The 19931-nt window shown below is 37.1% G+C and overlaps 1 protein-coding gene across 1 annotated transcript in view; it reads left to right on the top strand.

The window, feature by feature from the left end:
- Positions 1–9715, top strand: part of LOC107570680 (uncharacterized protein C1orf127-like) — a 145514-nt gene extending 135799 nt beyond the window's left edge. The window contains exons 13-14 of the mRNA XM_016256956.1: positions 4984–5094; positions 9689–9715. The gene's annotated coding sequence lies outside the window, so the exon portion shown is untranslated. The remainder of the gene's footprint in view (positions 1–4983; positions 5095–9688) is intronic.
- Positions 9716–19931: the final 10216 nt, after the last annotated feature.

Here is a 19931-nt window from a genome sequence, read left to right as displayed (position 1 = left end):
GTAACGGACTCATTGCAAGTTATCGCAAACGCTTGATTGCAGTTGTTGCTGCTAAGGGTGGCCCAACCAGTTATTAGGTTTAGGGGGCAAACAATTTTTCACACAGGGCCATGTAGTTTTGGATTTTGTTTTCCCTTAATAATAAAACCTTCATTTAAAAACTGCATGTTGTGTTCACTTGTGTTATCTTTTACTAATATTTAAATTAGTTTGATGATCTGAAACATTAAAGTGTGACAAACATGCAAAAAAATAAGAACTCAGGAAGGGGGCCAACACTTTTTCACACCACTGTATATATATATATATATATATATATATATATATATATTGCATTATTGACACACTATATTCAAAAGTTTGGGATCAGAACGATTTTTAAAGGAGTTTCTTATGTTCATCAAGGCTGCATTTATTTGATCAAAAATACACAGAAAAAAAAGTAATATTGTGAAATCTTATTATGATGTAAAATAATGTTTTTCTATTTTAATATACATTAAAATCTAATTTATTCTTGTGATGCAAAGCTGAATTTTCAGCATCATTACTCCAGTCTTCAGTGTCACATAATCCTTCAGAAATCATTCTAATATGCTGATTTATTATCAGTGCCGGAAACAGTTGTGCCGCTCAGTGGCGCCTGCAGGTGTACGGCTGTACGCACTGTGCGTATAAGAGCTCAGACTGACCTGAGATTTGCCCGCAAACATTTCAGCAGTTATTATAGACCTGTGTGTTCCGTATTTCTGTCGACTGAATCAGCCATGCCATCAATTATGAATTTATCAGTCTTTTGCATGCCAAAGTCAATTTCTGCATATAAGTATTACTCCAAATAGAAGCAGAAAATCGTGCTATACGCACTTTCATGAGATCGGTTTAGCCTACAACAATTAATTTGTTGGCTATTTTACAAATACAATACAACGAATTCATGACAATGTTTTACATTCAAGCTACCCGTAAAATTAATAGCGAAAAGTACTTTAAAAGCGTCTGGAATGCAATAAAGTAATTTTATAGCTGTTTTTAAAGCATTTGCTGCATGGATAAAAAAATAGGCTACTAAATAATTCACATATCAGACAAAATTGCGTTGCAGCAAATCCTTTACATTTTAAGGTATTCAGAACAGAGCAACATAAAAATCAGAAAATATAAGCAGCTATACAATTATAGGACAATGTTTTACATATATGCCATTATAGTTTGTGTTTTAGTTTTTAATTGTACGGAATTATAAAATTAAACGCAAATTATAATCGGGCCTGTTTTAGGCTTTTCCTTATTTTTATATTTTAGACATCCATCAATTATGGTGAAGAAAAAAAAATGACTCGCCATCTCCTCATTGGATGTGCCTTTAGTGAGAAATGCACGGATTACATAATGAAAGAGTTTCTATTTTTGATTTGAATTATTTCATTTTAAAGTAGTAATTTTAAGCTTTCTATATATTTTTATCATGTCTGTGAGGCAATTCGCTGAGTTTAGGTTCATCATTGTGAAGCGCTCCTGTTTTATGCTTGAACTGTTTTATATATAGATTTTATTTTAGGCAAGTCATGATGATTTGAGAAGGCTAAATTTATCAAACATATAGGCTATGATCAATTCACTGTCTGCCACTGGCCGCTTGGTCGTTACTTAAAAAACAACAACTTACAATTAACGAACAAAAAATTTTCCAAACATTTTTCTAAATTAACTTTATAAAAAAACTAAACGAAATATAATCACTTTTTCATTACATACAAAACTGAATTATTTTAATAGCTGAAACAGTAGTATAAGCTTTTTTGGGGGGAAAAAAGACTGGCTAGGGCCTATATGTGAGGCCCGTGCATGGCTCTAATCCACTTCATCCAACGCTGTTTTGTTCTCTGTTTTCATCTGTGAGCATGCTCTTGTATTTTACCATTTTGTTGAGTTTTAAAACGCGTGACACATTCATTCTGATCTCACTGATCATTAAAAAATAAATAAACTCTGTGTGTACCCTCGGAGGAAATCCTGCAGGCGCCCCTGGTGCCACTTAATATTTTTTTGGAATCTGTGATAAAAAGAAGAGCATTTATTTAAAATATAAATCTTTTCTTACAATATAAACTACCGTTCAAAAGTTGGGGTCAGTACATTTTTATTCTTTCTTTTTTTGAAATAAATAAAAAATTTTATTCAGCAAGGATTTGTTAAATTGATTTAAAAAAAAAGTGATAGCAAAGATTTGTATTGTTAGAAAAGATTTATATTTTGAATAAATGCTTCCAATGTGATTTTCTGGATTTTTTTTTCTCATTTTGTCTCTCATAGTTGAGGTATACCTATGATGAAAATTACAGGCCTCTCTCATCTTTTTAAGTGGGAGAACTTGCACAATTGGTGGCTGACTAAATACTTTTTTTCCCCACTGTATATAAAACTGTGTGTGTGATTTTCAACAAAATTGTTTATTATTTCTTTCTTCTGATTCTGAGGTAAGATGTGACTTGGAGTATTTGTGAGATTTGCTCATCTAGTTGTTTGTTACAGGCAGCATCAGGCCCCACATAATCAATTTCCAAAACAGCTAAATGCCACTAATTTTGGCAGCTGGTTTGAAGTGCGGTTCCTCCCAGGCAGCACGTTAAATATCAGTGATAATTTATGCTTCCCTATGTGCTGTGGCCGGAGCTGCACTTTGCGTTAGAGCACATGGCTGTTAAGAAGGGAAGTGTTAAAGAATGCTTCATAGAAACTTCGCTGGGGCTTGCCAATGTTAAAAGTAATCGCTTTGGCAGACGCTATATTTGAAACCTTCAAACGCGTCTAACTTTACATAAAGTAGAAAACCTGAGAACTGTTAAGCTCAGTGTTCTCTGTGTTGCTAAGCGCACCGTCTGTCCCTGTCTTTCAGTTGGTGCAATGCACGAGTGTCCTGTACGTGAGTATGTCCCACTCCCTGCCGCATGAATTCTGGGACTGTTTTACACTGTCTGTGTTCAGTCTAGGGTCTGTCTGTACTGGCGGTGGCCTTGCACCGGCTGTGGAATGCACGGCACTAGTCATTGCTCCGTCAGGAAGAGGGGAGCATACTGAAAAGAGTTTAAAAACGCATTCTGCTTATGGATATCTCAGTTGTTGAGCTTGAGCAAAGCAATAGCAGGCTGAGGTCTCTGCTGAAGTGGTCACAGTGACTGTGAGTGATTTAAAGGGACAGCTGGATAACAGCATTTTTATTCTATTTTTATTCTATTTTTAGCCTGCCTTTTCTATTAGGAGAACTCTTTGTGCAATTGCTGTATGTTGCTGTTTGGCTTATTAGTGTGTGCTGGGTGTGAAGTTCAAATAGGAGGGGGGAAATATGAGCGGACTTTTTTGTGAAAAAATGGAAAAAGCAGGAAATTGCAACCAGGAGACAAGGCTACATTTATCTACTTCCTTTTCAAAATCTCAAGGAAAAATGGAAAGGAAAACAGAATTTCTCAATAAGGGTCAGGGAGTGTTTCTTATGATTGGAAAAGAACGGAACTAACCTTTGGAGGAAAGAAAGAACTGATAGAGAGGTTACTAATGGGTGCTTTAGGTTTAATTTAGGCCTCAGTACTGTTCTCAATGCACTGTAAGAACTTTTTAACTTTAAAATCTAAGTTTAATTTCTAGTTCAACCAGAGTTTTGTTTGAGCATTCCAACCTGCTTTCATAGCAACCAATGGTGTGGATTTGGGGGCGGGGCTATCTGTTTGGTTGACCAATGACTGTCAGAGAAAGGGAAATTAACTATTCTTTTTTTGTTGTTAATTTTTTGTTTTACATTTTGTCACACTACGGGCACATATTACATACGTTATTTTTAAAATGTAAATACAAACAGTGCAAAAAGTGGTCCATGTATATAGCATGACTGTTTTCAACATTGATAATAATAAGAAATGTTATTTGAGCACCAAATCATGTGACACTGAAGACTGGAGTAATGGCTGCTGAAAATTCAGCTGTGCCATCACAGGAATAAACAAAATATACTGTATATAAAAAACAACTGTTATTTAAACTGTAATAATACTTTACAATATTACTGTTATTTACAGCATTTTTGATCAGATAAATGCACATGTGGTGAGCATCTTCCAAAAATTTATGTTAGTGTATATATCTATAGTGTTGGCCTAGCTGAAAGATCCCTCCATAGTCAGAACCACACGTGGGTATATAAAAACAAGTAATCCTCATCAGAAGTCACCTGGATAGTTGGTCATGCTTTGCAGCCATGTGTGTGTGAGGCAAGATATAGATGTATTATTACCCCTGAGAGGTGAAAGGTCAAGCATTAAGCAAACTGCCTGCTTAGAGCTGTGCACTAGAGATCTCACTCCTCTGGCCCTGAAAATACTCCAGTGACTTGTCTAAATAATCAGGCAGTCCTCTAGCATAGATAACAGCACTGATAAATAAACACCAGAGGCTGAAGCTAAACACAGACAGTGCTATAAGAGTGTGCGGCCATGCAGTTCTTGAAAGCGTGAGGATTTGTAGCGTGTGAAGTGCTCGGACCCATCTAAGGGGTTAATTTGTTTCTCTGGTTAGTGCTGCGTGGGACTACCTTTGGTCCAGAGTGCTTTTCTCCTATTATGTTTTTTGACCTTCTAAAAAGGAACAGTCGGTTTCGACCTCATTCATGAAAAAAGGGGAAAAACAATGGACTGGGTGGGTTAAGGAAGTCACATCATATCAAAATGAGATTAGAAACTAAAGAAAGGGCATTAAAATTCCACCCTTGATAAATAAAACCACTGTAAACCTCTTGACATTGAAATAAATTGAGAGGTGCGGGGGGGTTTAAAATTTAAACATTTTAAGCATGTTTAAATATTCTTAGAAACAAAACTTGCTGATTATAAAAATTATTTGTATATTATTTGTCAAATATTTTTTATTAGACTCTGTCCATATGGGTTCAATATCAGCATTTTAAAACTATGTACTACTTTGTTGTTGCAGGAAAATATACTGGGATCTGTAAGGGGGCAGAGAGAGAGAAAGACAGAGACGAAGAGAGCACATTATCACACATAGTCAAAAGATCTCCAAATGCTTCGGGTCCCATATTAGGTAATGAATCTCCAGCAGAAAGCAAGTTAATGAGAAATATATTGACACACTGGTGGTAGTGTGGACCTGTAGCAAGAACAGAATAACATCTGCTTACGGCTGTTACACTGTGTGCTACAAGTCTGGATATGAGATGGACTGAAAACAGAAGTTTGAGATAAATAGTTTAGCTTCAGCTTTAAACCCATATGAAATAAAACTCACAAATTAGATCATTCATATCTCAATGGTTTCTATTAGACAGATTTCACAGATTTGCATCCTGCTGTAATCTCCTGTTGTATCTCCTCTTGACTTTCAGATAAAATCTTTACAATGTCACAAACTGTGCTCAGATATCAAAATCTGTGATCAAAAGTCAAAGATATGAACTCAAATATTTATCATCAGATACCTTTGAGAGGATTATCTCAACTAATATTACTGTATGTCAACTGTGCCATTTGATTCCATTTTAGGATAATTTTTATCTCTTGAAAGAGCTAAGAAAGAGCAATTAGAGCCCTGAACGGGCCTCAAATATAGGCCCTAGCCCGACCCTGTCCCGAGATGCTCAGACCCTAGCCCGGCCCTTGTCCGAAAGCTCTTCAGAATTCTTGGCCCGAGTCCAACCCGAGCCCGTCTTTTTTCCCCCCTTCTCCCAAAACAGCTTATACTACTGTTTCAGCTATTAAAATAGTTCAGTTTTGTATGTAATGGTAAAATGATTATATTTCATTTTGTTTTTTTATTAAGTTAATTTAGAAAAACATTTAGAGCATTTTTTTGTTCGTTAAATGTACATTTTTGTTTTTTAAAATAACGACCAAGTGGCCAGCGGCAGACAGTAAGTTGATCATAGCTTATGTTTGAACAATTTAGCCTTCACAAATCATCACGACTTGCTTAAAATAAAATCTATAGATATAAAACAGTTCAAGCAAATCACAATGTTAGTTTAAATGTTTAACCTATATAAATGTGCGCTGTTAGACGTATATCCAATCGTTTGTGCGGAGAGAAGCTAAAGCGTGCTTTGCAGGACATGGAGGCGCCTGCGCGATCACTTGCATTGGAAACAACTTAAAATACGCAGTGGTGGAGGTAACGAATTACAACTACTCACGTTACTGTAATTAAGTAGTTTTTTCGGGTACTTGTACTTTTTTGAGTATATTTTTAAAGCTGTACTTTTACTTGTACTTAAGTACAAATTAAGCAAAATAATCTACTTCGTTACTTTTAAATCATAGTTCATTACTGAGTACGCCCACAATTTGAATTGATATTCAAAGCTTTGATGGCACTTCAGTAGCCAATAAAGATATCCGATTGTAAACGGACCAATAACAGCCCTGATATTTGAACTGGGAAAAGCCGCCGCTGCAGCAGGTTTGAAGAGCTGACCAGACAGTGAGGGAGCTCAGCGTAATTTATGGACTTTATGCGTAGGTAATGTAAATTATTTATAATATAATCAATACAAAAATATTTAATACAGTAGCCTATGTGTGCTCTGCGCGTATATGGGCACAATAAAAGGAGAGAAGCTAAATGAGCCCGAGTCCGACCCGTGCCCGATCTGTAAAAAAAAATTTCGTGTCCCCAGCCCGAATGGACTCAGGGACCCGACAGGCTTGCAGACCTCTAAGAGCAATTTTTGTGCACTACACTTTTCCTTTGGAAAGAACAAGCAAGTTGTAATTTAATATATTGTATTTTTGGTGGCCAAAAAGACAAACAAACTTAGAGCCCAAAATCATTTGTCCAGTGTGTTTGCCAAGGTGTTTGGTATTTTGTTGGCCCTCAGACAAGAACTCTCATGGTCGCACTTGAGGAGAGATAGCTGTCTGTTTCATAATGCACCTTACTTGAATTTTGTTCTATTTTTGTCAAGATTTTCTCTTCTAAATGGAGGAAAGGGAGGCAGGGGGGCGTCATATGCATCACGGCCTCTGTTTTAGGAAAAGTGACACTCTGCCTTTAAAGACTCTTCAGAGCGCTGAGATAAGGAATTTAGGGGCTTTATCTGAAATGCCACGGTTTAATTTAAAGGGGTGAGGCACTTAGGATCTGGCACCGGCCTTTCAGTCTAGTGATAAATTTGCAAGAAAGTGGAAAAGATTGGAGCCCGGAGAGCAGATTAGTGGGATACAAATATAGAAGTGACATTGTAGTGGGTATTAGTCAGGTGCTCGTCTGAGCGAGTGGCCGGCCTCTGATAGGCTGGAGTGTATGGCTGCTGAACGATTGATTGGTGCGCCAGATTGATTGGGCCAGTGAAGCATCGGTCGTTTGTGTTTCCCTTAACTACTGCCTGCCGCCTCTCCGTTGCCTCCTTCTCCCTTCATTTTTTTCTTCCCTGATTCTCTCTCCTTCTCTTGCTCCGCAACAGTTGGTGTGTGTTCATCTTGGCTGTTCTCCATAGCCTGTTTGATATGGTTTCCAGAAGTCCTGATCTGCAGTCCCTGGCCACTCTTTTTGTCATCGCTAGACCTGCTGTCTCTTTAGCCTCCATTGACTCCGTTTAACCTTCTCCTGTCTCCCTCACATTTAAACAGCTGTTTGCCTCCCCACCCTCTCGCTGGAGATAATAACGCTCCTGTTTTCCAAAGAAATCGCCTCTCAGTGTTTCATTCTTGCGGATTGTGTTGATTTCAGTCGTTGTGCATGCGAGGAACACTTCAATGGAGAAACCATCCAGACTCAGCCTCAGAAGGTGCACCCGCAATCCGTTCACGGTCCGTCTGATGCATATTTCACACAAAACTGACAAGACTATATCTGAAAATCACTAGTTCAAATCTGATTGGCTGACTTCATGCGACTTCCAGGTGTGTTTACAAAGTACCAGATTGACTCAGTGAGCACTTCTGAGGAAGAGCTAATCTCTGGATTTGCTGATGTTTGCCAGATTAGTGGCATCAGGACTTTGTAAGATGATTTCTTTTGAGGCACTAAATAGTAAGTTAACTAGATGTGTGAGACACTACTGCTATTATTTAATCTTTATTTGTTTAAAAACACAGTAAATATTGTTTACTATTAAATTACTGTTTTCTATTTTAATATACTTTAAAATGTAATTTATTCCTGTGATGGCAAAGCTGAATTTTCAACAGCCATTACTCTATTCTTCAGTGTCACATGATCAGTCAGAAATCATTCTAATATGTTGATTTAGAATCATTTCTTGTTATTATCAATGCCGAAAACAGTTGTTCTGCATAATATTTTTGAGGAAAATAACAACAACATTTTACACTATTTTCCAGTGTACATTTTCAGAGAATGGTGCCGCATTTTATATAAATATTATTTATTAATATTTATTGTCGATGGCCCTGCCCCCATGTAAAACCACTTTATATGCCATACAGTCTCTTCCTGTCTAAATGGTTGGAATAAAATTTAGTGAGGACCGCTACAAATCTGGTTATGAGAGACAAAAGTCCCACTGATGTGAGCTATAATGTGGCGGCCATCTTGAAAATGACCCAGTGCAGATATTTTCTATATAGGTATCATACAAATGGTGCTACTCTACTCAGACTAGGTCTAAAGTTTTCGTTAAGCGTTTGAGGCTTTTTGTTGATGTTTTAGTGCTTAACCTTACCACAGTCAACTAAACTGATATCGTTTTTGTTACCAGATTGATTTTTGTTGTCAGTAGATATGGCTGAGCGCTGATAATATGCGTAAGCTCAGCCAAATCTCTTACCAACGTCAACCGCCGCTGATTCTCAAAGTGCCACCAAGGGTTGTTACTTGTGGGCATTTTATCAAGCCTCCTCAGGCATGCAACTCAGCACTACATTCCACTCTGAAGAGCATGCCATATTTTCCATCCAGAGAGAGAGAAAGAGAGGGTACAGAGCAAAACAAATGGCCTTAGACAGGCAGTGTTGATTCAGAGGGACGTTCAGAGAAGAGCCACTGACCCTACATGGGTACCTTTCCTGCATTTACCAGCACATGTAAGGTAAACCGATAGCCAGTTGAAATATCTCCCACTTACATAAAAGAGACAAAAGTACAGTCGGGACAGACATGGATTTTCTCACAAAGCTGACGAGGTCCCGGTTTGGAAATAAATAGTCTATGCCAGGCACATTCGCGGGTGTTGAGTAGAGTGTGGGTCACCCTTCCTAACGCCTGTGTGTTTGTGAAGCAGAAGTCATTGTAAACAACAGGGGGTCCTGGTTCTTTATGGCTGTTCACACATATACTGTTTGGAGTTCTAAATACACTTCTGTTCACATGCAGTTCAGTTTTGAAAAAGAGTAACAACTGCATTCTAGAACTCACACAGTCCCTGAAATAGGAACTTGGGATTGGAATTGTAAAGAATTTAACAATTCTGTTTTCTTAATGGTTCCAATAATGATTCTTTAAATACCTCAAAGAATAAATATAAAAAAAATAAAAAAAATAAAAATAAACTAATGTCTCTAATGATGAGATAATTTCAGTAATTAATAGGTGTGTTTACACTGACTTTTTAATGACATGTCACCATATTTTCCCACTAATCCACTAATTGGCCATAACTATATTAAATAACAATTCTAAAAATAAGTGGTAACATATTAAATTCTTTCATTCTTTCCAACAGCGATTCATCAGGATGAATTTGATGGATGAACTTGCGTCATGTTTGGGGCAAGTTTGTGAAATAAGGTCAGTTGTGATAATCTTTATATAAGATATCTTTGACATTTACTTTAGTTATAGTTTAGTTTACTTAGAAAAGGAGTTTGACTTTGTTATTCTTTCTGTTGTATGAACAATTTTTGGGTCACACCTGTTAGTAAACACCGTTGTCAATCCCAAACACTTACCATGTGAACATAGCCAAAGATACACCGGGATATGAACATGTGGTTTATAGGTGTACATCTAAGCTGATTTGCTGTTCTTAGCTGGTTTGAACCGGTCTAGTTGATGTCACAGCCTGGCCAAGATGGTACTATATGTGCTTAAAACTACTCCAAAACCAGCAAACTAGGTCCACTTAATAAAGCTGTGATATCTGCAGAGCAGCTTTGTTTGGTTTCAGATGTTTTTTCATCAGCAGGGGTGATCTGAACTGGTTGAAGCAGTGATGTGGAATGGGAAGTGATATGCAGGGTCCCATTCCTGCCCAGAGGGGAGGACCCAAGAGTAGGCTCTCGCTTTCAGGGCCAAGCTAACGTGTACAGGGAGCAGACACTGCTGTCACATCTCCCTCACCTCTTCCTGTCAGCCAGCGGCTACATGCGGTCAGGCTGCAGTGTATTGGATGCTGTTGTTGTTGCACACAAACAGACATGGACACAAATCTATTACCATGTGCTGAAGTGCAGAATGCATATGTGTCCTTTCTTTCTCTTACTTTCACTTTCGGACAAGGGCACTGGGAGCTCTGGCTGTGTTTGGAATAGCATTTTGATTTATTTTTTGTTAAATTATATTTAATTTTTGCTGTGTGTATATATATATATATATATATATATATATATATATTCTTAGCCCAGGAACTCTTTTTAATTTTTGTTTTAAGCAAAGACTAACAGTTGAATAAGTTTACATGAATGTGAAGATTTTAAGGTAGTATTTCAGCACCCACATTTTTGACCCTGATAGCACTGGCAGCAACATTGTTGGAGAGAGACACCTCTGGGTCCAGTCAGTCCTGTCCTCATAAGTCATATGGACTCATTCCAATAGGTCATACTCACTGCCAGCTCACATTAACTAATGCAGCTTCTGAAAATATTTGCTTCGTTTATCACAAAGTGTGGCAAGATGAGATTAAATTCACCCTAAAAGGCTCAATTTAGATAAATTAAACTGGCATTTTCCTCTTTTCCTAGTCTTTCCTGCTGTGTGTGCAGACATGCAAACAACTAAACAGCTTGAAAAAGTATCTTAGAATTAGACTTTATTTTTAACTCTGGCAAGTAGGGAGGCATTTAACCCTGATCACTTTATAGGGCAACTCTGCTTATTGGATGCTAGGATTTTAGCAAATTTATTTAAACGCATAAGGCCTTATAAACAAATAACAGCAAGCAGCATTGATGAATCTGATTAACAAGATTCACATGATATAATCATGGAGCCATTGTTTTTATCAAGTCAAGTCAAATCAAGTCAAGTTGAGCTTTATTGTCATTCTGCTACATGTGGGACATACAGAGGAACGAAATGTCGTGCCTCACAGGACCACGGTGCTACATAAATACAGGCATACAACAATGAAGTAAAACAGTAAAACCTATACACAACTAGCCTACTGACTGATTTTGACTATAAATATACTATATATATATATAAATGTTTACCTATACATAAATTAAAAAAATACAGACTATACGAATGCTTCACATAAACACTGTACCTATACACAACTAACCTACTGACAGATTTTGACTATGAATATACTATATATAAATATATGCATGTAAAGACAATTTATTTACATCCTTAAAACACATTAGGCAGCATAATTTATGCATAAAAAAATTTGGTGAGCTACTACATTAACTACTATTCTAGTATTTTTAATTGATACTAGAATGCTTTTTTTTTTTTAGAAATAGGCATTTAAAAAAAATCAAGGACTTGAGGTGTTATTGGCTCTTGTCACAGCGAGCTGAACGCCATCACAGTTTAGCTCCCCTTGAACTGGGCTAATACTTGTCTATTCCGATTAGGATTAGTATGTGTCGCACTGACTCAGGCAGAGCCAGGAAGGGCTTATAATCTAATAAATCTAGATAAAAAACACCAAGATTGGTTTACTGAGGAGAAGGATTTAGCGCTGACCATCTCGGAGTGACACGGGGATTAGCCAGGCTTTCTGTGCTGCTCTCTACAGGCAGAGGGCGGCCACAGGAAGCGGGAGGAGGCACAGCGAGATGACCAGGGCTTTATATTGCAGAATAGACAGTGAGTTTAACTGGTAGTGACAAGGTCAGGGTAAGGCTTGTACAAAAAGGCTTTGTTCCATAGGCAGATTAGAAGGCTCTTCCCCAGTTTTTATACTTTTGGATCTTGTAGGACATGTTGTGTGTTAATCCGGGCAGGATAGCGCTGCCGGCGGGAGGTGGAGAGAGGCCTGTGGGAAACAATTTGACTGAATACATTTGTGAATTGTCAACTATTTACCATGCGTAGAGGCAGATTTTGTCAAAGTCTTCGGGATGAACTTTGTTTGATATTCTTGTTGAGTGATCCATGTATTTCCTTCCTCTGACTGTTTTTATGTGAACACTTCCATATTTGTGTCTGTTGGCTGTGTGTAGCCGTGGAAACAGGCCAGGCCCGTGCACGTTACAGGACTCCTATTTAACTTGGGTTTGCCTATATTGTTTGTTTTGATCATTTATTAAATGAAATGGTACTTCACCTCAAATAATATGGTGTCCTGTTTCATATAATATGGTACTGTAAGTAGAGGTGAATAGTACTTTTAATTTATATCTGTAAAGGTAATTGCTGCTTCATTTTTTGTAATTGCAACTGTTTTTCATAACTGTGACTCTATATACCATAATTGAGACATTTTTTGTCTGTTTATCACGCAATGTTTGTTTCTTTAAACTTTGTCTTATAATTGTTTTATTTACTTTGCAGCAGAAGTGGGCTTCTACTTTCAACATATATATATATATATGTATGAATATGTATATGTATATATATGTATATACTGTATATATATATATATATATATGTATGTATATGTATATATATGTATATTTATATATAAAACAAATGGGAGACATTATTTATTACTTAATATAATTAAAGAAAACTTATTTCATCAACTTTTTTCAAACATTTTTACATGTATATGTATATATATGTATATACTGTATATATATATATATATATATATGTATGTATATGTATATATATGTATATTTATATATAAAACAAATGGGAGACATTATTTATTACTTAATATAATTAAAGAAAACTTATTTCATCAACTTTTTTCAAACATTTTTACATTTGAAAAAAATGATCAAGATGAATGATAACTTAACACCACTTACATGCAAAGTAATGAGGTGATGTGACTTAGCTTTTAGTATTGTCTTTTAGACTTTTAGACTATTTTTCATAACTGTGATAAATGAGACATTTTTGGCTTTTTATCATGGAATGTTTGTTTCTTTAAACTTTATCTTACAATTACATGTTTTCTTTACTCTGAAGCAAAAGTGGGCTTCCATGCATTGACCACATATATAAAAATGCATTTGAGACATTGCAGTATGGTTAATAAACATTGCAGTGGAAGTCCCACTTTATAATACTTTATAGCCAATTTTTTTTAGATTGAAGCATTAGCTATTAACATTGTATGATTTGAGCTAAAGAAGCACAGTTTATGATATCAATGTTTACTTTATATGACATGTTATTATACTCTGAGAGATTTAGTTTTTTCCATAATAAAGTAAATAGGTTCTGTACTTACAGTACATGACTAGAAAACCCATGCAGGGACATTGCCAAGTTGTCCACCAAGTGAGACTTTGATACTTTTTCCTTTATCTCTGCAACCTTTCTATTATCTGACATTCATTTATGAGTTACAAGTTCATGTGTGAATAGGATATTTCTGCAGCGTTATTGGTAAATGAACACATTTTTTTGATATTTGCATCTAATAGTTGTCAGTATGAAGTCAGAGTACTGCTGAATCAGCCAGTGAAACACAGACAAAAAAAAATAATAATAAAAAGTTGCTCAGTCCATCTTTAAACCACTAAGCTTTTCTGGTGCTGGTGTTTGTCGTGACCTGACATTCTAATATTTGTGTTTATTAACAATTCAAAGAGTCACTCACTATCTTAAGCAGAAGACTTTCAAAGGCAAAAGAGCACAGCCCCACCAAAATGCTTTCCTCTTTCCTTGGGAGACAGCAATATCATCTGGCAATTAAGAAGAAAACGAGAGAGAAATGGAAAAGCCAATTACCTCTCAGAGTTAGCTAAAGGCCATTTAAACAGTGTGCCCATGACATAATAATGTTTATTGTAAATATTATAGTCAGAGCCGGAGTGAGCCTGGCATGAGAGGGAGGGAAAAATGGCATCAGTCTGAGACAGAGAATAATTTATTAAGATCTGAGATGCGCCAATTATGTGGAAAGGACCAAAAAGAAAAAAAAATCAAACTCTCCAGGAACCGCATACATGATTGCAATCTTGATTAAATCCCCCTGGATCTAATGAGTTGATTTTCTGCTGTTAATATTGCATTGGCTGATGATGGATTCGTTAAGATAATGGAACGGAGCTAAAATATAAATGACTCCCTGTCAAGGAGCAGATTTTTGTCATTTTGCGGCTGACACCTCCACCGTGGGGATTTGCTAAGGCTCTTTTTTGAGCCCAGATTGGCCAGATCTGGAATACTAATTTTCTCCTGCCAAGACTCATGATGCCAAAGCACACCCCCTCCCACACGCTTGGTAAATATCCCCTTTTTCATCTGAATAAAGGCAGCTGGGATGAAACATTACATGTGCATGTCTATTTCATACTGGCTAATAAAGACCATTTACAACCCGAGATGTTTTCAGCGTAAACATTTTCATTTTTCCCCCACCTTTTGTTGTTTTTCAAACCGTAATGATCCACAAAAGAAATGTGTGAGCAGATGAAAGCCATCGGGTGCTGATGAACTGGTTGTATTGACTTGTTTCTGGAGATGAATAAATGTTGCGGCTCGACTCGGGCGCGGATCTAGCCCGCTGTATCCGCCTCACTTCATGTTAAATGGCCTGTCACTTAGGCCAACAAGATACATGAAATGTGCTCCATGTAGCATATTGATTTCTCGTTTTACTCGAGTCACACGAGCAGGTTATACAGATGTGTAGATGAAAGTTAATGCAAGAAGCATTTCTCTAACCAAAGCTGGGAATTAGTGGAGATTATGTGCTGGCATTGATAGCGGTGAAGCAGCGATCATGAATCAGAGTGAAGGTGGGTAGTTATGGTAGCATGGCTAATCAAATGTGCCAGGGAGGTTCTCGGTGGAAATGAATAAAGTTCCGTAACGGGGTGATGTATGAACTCTCGAGGCACAAGTATAACAAATTGCTCTCAGCGAGATTCAAAATCGTATTAAAGTCAACATGAAATGCGGTTTGCTACCCATTTTCCCACTTACACATTTTGGAGTGTAGCAGGATATTTTATCTGTTGGGAATTAATTTCAGCGCTCTATATCAGGATGGAAGTGTTTAAAGGAAGTGGTTTAGTTCGTCAGCCCCTGCTGGTATGTGCGTGAACTACACCATTCTGACTTGCTTGTGATTTCTGATTAAATGTATTAATAAATTAGTGCTGTCAAACAATTAATTGCGATTAATCGCATCCAAAATAAAAGTTTTTGTTTAGATAATATATATGTGTGTACTTTATATATTTACTATGTATAAATATACACACAAACAAAATTTATTTATTTACACATAGACAGTTTTCCCAGTATTATTAAAAAAAGAGATAAAAATATTGATTTTAATATCATTATATGATGTCATTATATTTTAATTTTTATTTCATGTTTTGAATTAGGTTTTATTTTTGCGTTTTCTGGTTTCATTTTATTTTATTTTAATTCAGTTTTTATTAGTCATTTTTATTGTTTTTTGTTGTTTTTAATTATGTCAATATGTAGTAAATATATAGTTTTATTCATTTTTATTATATGTTTTTTTGTGCGTGTGTGTGTGTGTTTTTTTTTGTACAGCAAGTTGAAAAAAGTTCCTCGGAAACTAGCTGAAATAAAATACGTTTTTAAAAAAATATATTTCAGTTAACATTTATTTCAAGTAACAAAAATCTTTTTTATAGTTTTAGTTTTACTTTTAGTTAACTATAATAACTAAATTATAGTTAATATGATAAATACCGTATATTCTCTCATTATAGTAAATCTTTCATTAGGGTCCCAGATTCTTTTTTTTTTCTTTAAAATTGTGTAATAAATAGTGAACAGTAAAGGCCAGTATTTAAAGCCTGTATTTAGAAGTAGATAGGGTCAGTTTTGATCTCATGTCGGTCACGAGATGAGCTCACTTCCCAAATGTCTTTGCCTTTTCTCCCGATCGTATCGCAATTGTGGTCGGTTTTCATGCTCTCGCTGACCTCGTCTCCCCCTCCCGACCCCCTTCTCTTTTTTGTCATATTACCGGGGGAACAGTGTGATAGAAGCTCACCCCCGGCCCTTTCTTCCATGTGTCACTTTTTTTGTCTCGTTACATGGTTTTGCTAAAAAGTTCTTTAATCAATCAAGTACGAGGCAGAAAATAGGCTTTGTCACGGCCGGGCCCGGGGTCGTGTGATGCTTGCTTTGCGCTGTGACAGCTCCTCAAAAGGGCCAGAAAGGAATATTTTGAGAGGAAAATAGTGGTTTCCATGGTGCCGGCACTTGTTGCACATCGCTCACCATTCTTTGCTCCCACGTGAGCGCCGGATTTCAAAGAGATGGACGACAAAAATTAGGGCAGGAGGGCAGGGTGGGGTGCAGAGGTAGCTGCCCCTCGGCCCAGTGTCCTTCTCTCCAGCAGGCAGTGGAGAATAGTGCCGAGAAGTGACAGCAAAAAGGGGGGCCTTCTCGCCTCTGTCAGCTCTGCATAAGCAGCGCTATTAAGTAAATGTTCGATTTTTCATTGTGCCACAGCCGTTGAATAGCGACTCAGAGGGGAGTACGTAAAGAATGAAAAGGTCTGAGCCATGGAGGAAAGGCTGCTCGTTTTAATGGCTCTCAAAGTATGTCATCTGAATCATGTAATTAGCGATTAGCTTTTATTTGGACAGAGTCTGCGTCCACCAGAAAGGGTTGGCGAGTTTCTAATTTTATAAGTTACAAACACAGCCAGGAAATGGAAACAATGGATCGGCCATAAATCCTAACTAAGAGGACAGAGGATTGTTATCTCAAGCTGTTTTGTATGCTACTTTGAATGTGTATGTTCCTGTTTTTAATTATTAAACCTACAGGTCCTCTGTGGATTCTCTGGGAGCAGCTAACTTCGCTTTCAGGATAGGAAGCTGTCATGTAAGAGTTTTGTCATGCACACGGACTCTGGGGGTTTAAAGAAAATCAAGTTCTGTGGAAGAAATCTTTAATGGATGTTTTCTTCAAGGTGTGAGAAGCACATTAACAGAACTTGCTCTCCTGGTTCATGTGCATAGAAGTATATTTCATGCCTGATTTGGTCTGAGCACGATCTTATGGCGAGACCGATTTTACCTTTCGATGCTTTTCTGTTTGTGAAATGACTTAATAAGGTCAAGTTTTTATGTGTGTGTGTGTGTGTGTGCATGTCAGGGCTACTTTAAACAATTTGCAATAATTTCTATAGCATCATCACCAGTCACAATAACAAACAAGGTTACTGCTTCCCTTCAACGCTTCTTGTCATGTACATGACCGTTTCTGTGTTTCCAGCGCTGAGAGAAGTGCGGCGCTCATCACTTTCTGTTGGTTTAACAGGTGTCGCGGTTTCCGTGCGGGTTTGTTAAAAAGTACACTGCACTCTTGATTGAGTTACTTAACTAATAAGACTAACCCACGGTGGGTAACTGTGACGGCAAGCGAAAGGTAGCATCTAAATGTCATGTTTTCATGTCAACTGTCCGCTGCATAATTTCCCCGCCAAACGAAGCCAAGTCGTATGTGTCAATAATTGGCGAGCTAGTTTGTCTTTGAGATCCTCTGCAATCTGCTGTCAGTCTTCAGTAAAGGTTAAGGGGGTGCTGGGATATCTTCCTTGATGGCGTTTTATCATGCGAAGCATGCCCTGTTTCTTGATGAATATATTAAAATTATTACTGTGCAAACAGACTTTCTAATTACTGACCTGCTTGCCATTGTACTCTGCGTTCTTTCTTCGTGTTTTTTTCCCCTCTCTCCCTCGCTCTCTCTCTCTCTCTTTCTTCATGCCTTGTTTATTGATCTGCACCAGTGAATACAGAATAGTCAGAGCAATGTCATTTCCATCCACATGAAAATGATTTTGAAAATGCCAATCTTGCCTATTATACAGTGTAATTACAAGTCTGTTTTTTTATCGTATCTTTAACCAATGGGGAGACCCTTGAGAGGGTAAATATCTCATATATGCTCTGTTCCAAAACCTAGCGAGCTGCCTTTGGAGCCAGCATTGTGAGACGTTGCAAAGGGTAGGTGACTTAATTATGCCGCCTTGTTTTAAGGCTTATTTTGACAAGCTCAATGCAAAAATAGGGGACAAATATTTATAAATGAACTATTTAAATATTTAATTAAAGGCTAAAATCCCCCCCACAAAAAGAATCTCAATATAATTAAAATGGATTGTTTTATCCCATTTGTGTTTTTTAATGCTATATTGCCAAACTCAATTTGAGTGACCCATTTGGAGGGCTATTTGTGTGCTGCTTTGTAGAGTTGTGTTCCAAATTAGTCCCTTATGATGTTCATGATGGTTAGGATGCTCCCTTAGAAAGCAGCTGTCTATAGGCAGTAGGCAGTGAAGCAACTCAGTAGATGTGTGTAGAGGCAAACCAGGTAAATCTGATATATATATATATAGAACCTTGTCTTTATCTGAGGTCTGTTCCTAAACCTAATGAGAATGCATCGCTGTCTACTGCCTTGTTAGGGAGCATCTTAGTAATAATAGAACCCCTTAAAATATCTAATTTAGAACAGCCAACATCACCAGCAACTTAACAGAGAGGCAAGAGAGACTCAACTGAAGTTTGATGTTAGCATTTTGCTAATCTAACAGTGCAATAATCTAGGCATAAGAATACAAATACTGTGAACAATATTATTTTTAATTGCACTAAACTCTTTTTATAGAAACTTTTTACTAGATGAAGTATAAGTTAATGTATATTACATTTCTTGTCAAAACGTGTCCACCTCTATTACAAAACCTGAGTTGCCTCACTGCCTACTACATAGGCAGCTGCCTTCTAAGGGAGCATCTTAAAGGGGTCATATGATGCGATTTCACATTTTCCTTTCTCTTTGGAGTGTTACAAGCTGATTGCATAGATAAAATCCCTGAAGTTGCAAAGACTAAAGTCTCAAAATCAAAGAGATATTCTTTATCAAAGTTAAGACTCTGCCACGCCCCCCTAAAACGGCTCGTTCTAACACGCCCCCACGTATCTACCTCACTATGTGGAAATCATTGCATAATGCCACCCAAATGTGCACGCAAAGAAAGCCTTCCAAAAGTAGATAGATATAAAATAAGTAGGAAGATCAGGTTAGAATTATTATTACTTTTTCGGTTGCTCGTGCTCTCAAGGTTAGGAAACTTTGCCAGTTGCCACAGTCTCTCATTTGGGTGTTTGTTTTCCTATGTGTGTATGTGTGTGTGTGTGTGTATTACCTTTTCTTCACATGAGTGGCTAAACTTAAAGACCCCATTACATCTCTTGTCGAGGGCAGTTTTCTTGCTTATGTATGAATTAGAGAGTGTGGGTGGGGTTTATCAAAAAGTTAATCCTACTTTTTTGATAGCCAACTGATTTTAGTTATGTCACTTAGTAATAAACCACAAATTGTTACTTGTTAGTTGGTCACAGGGGGAGGGGCTTTCTGATTAGAGAGCATCTGATTGGATACAAATCTGTGCTGTGCAGGATGAGTCATCAATATTTTGGGTGTATTTTTCTGTTAGAGAAAGTCTGTAAATTGTGTAATGTGTTACAGTATGTCATTTTGTAGGTGTATACTAGCATATAGATGAACAAAACATGAACTAAAAGCCACAAAACAGCTTTGTCTCTGTAATGAAAATCTCAGTATATTAAATTGATGATGGTTCAAATGAAAAGGATTACAGA

The sequence above is a fragment of the Sinocyclocheilus grahami genome, unplaced genomic scaffold (genome assembly GCF_001515645.1).
Source record: "Sinocyclocheilus grahami isolate Dianchi unplaced genomic scaffold, SAMN03320097.WGS_v1.1 scaffold29.1, whole genome shotgun sequence".
In the NCBI taxonomy this organism is placed as follows: Eukaryota; Metazoa; Chordata; class Actinopteri; order Cypriniformes; family Cyprinidae; genus Sinocyclocheilus; species Sinocyclocheilus grahami.
Note: the sequence above shows the minus strand (reverse complement) of the source record. Positions and strands in the feature narration are given on the sequence as shown.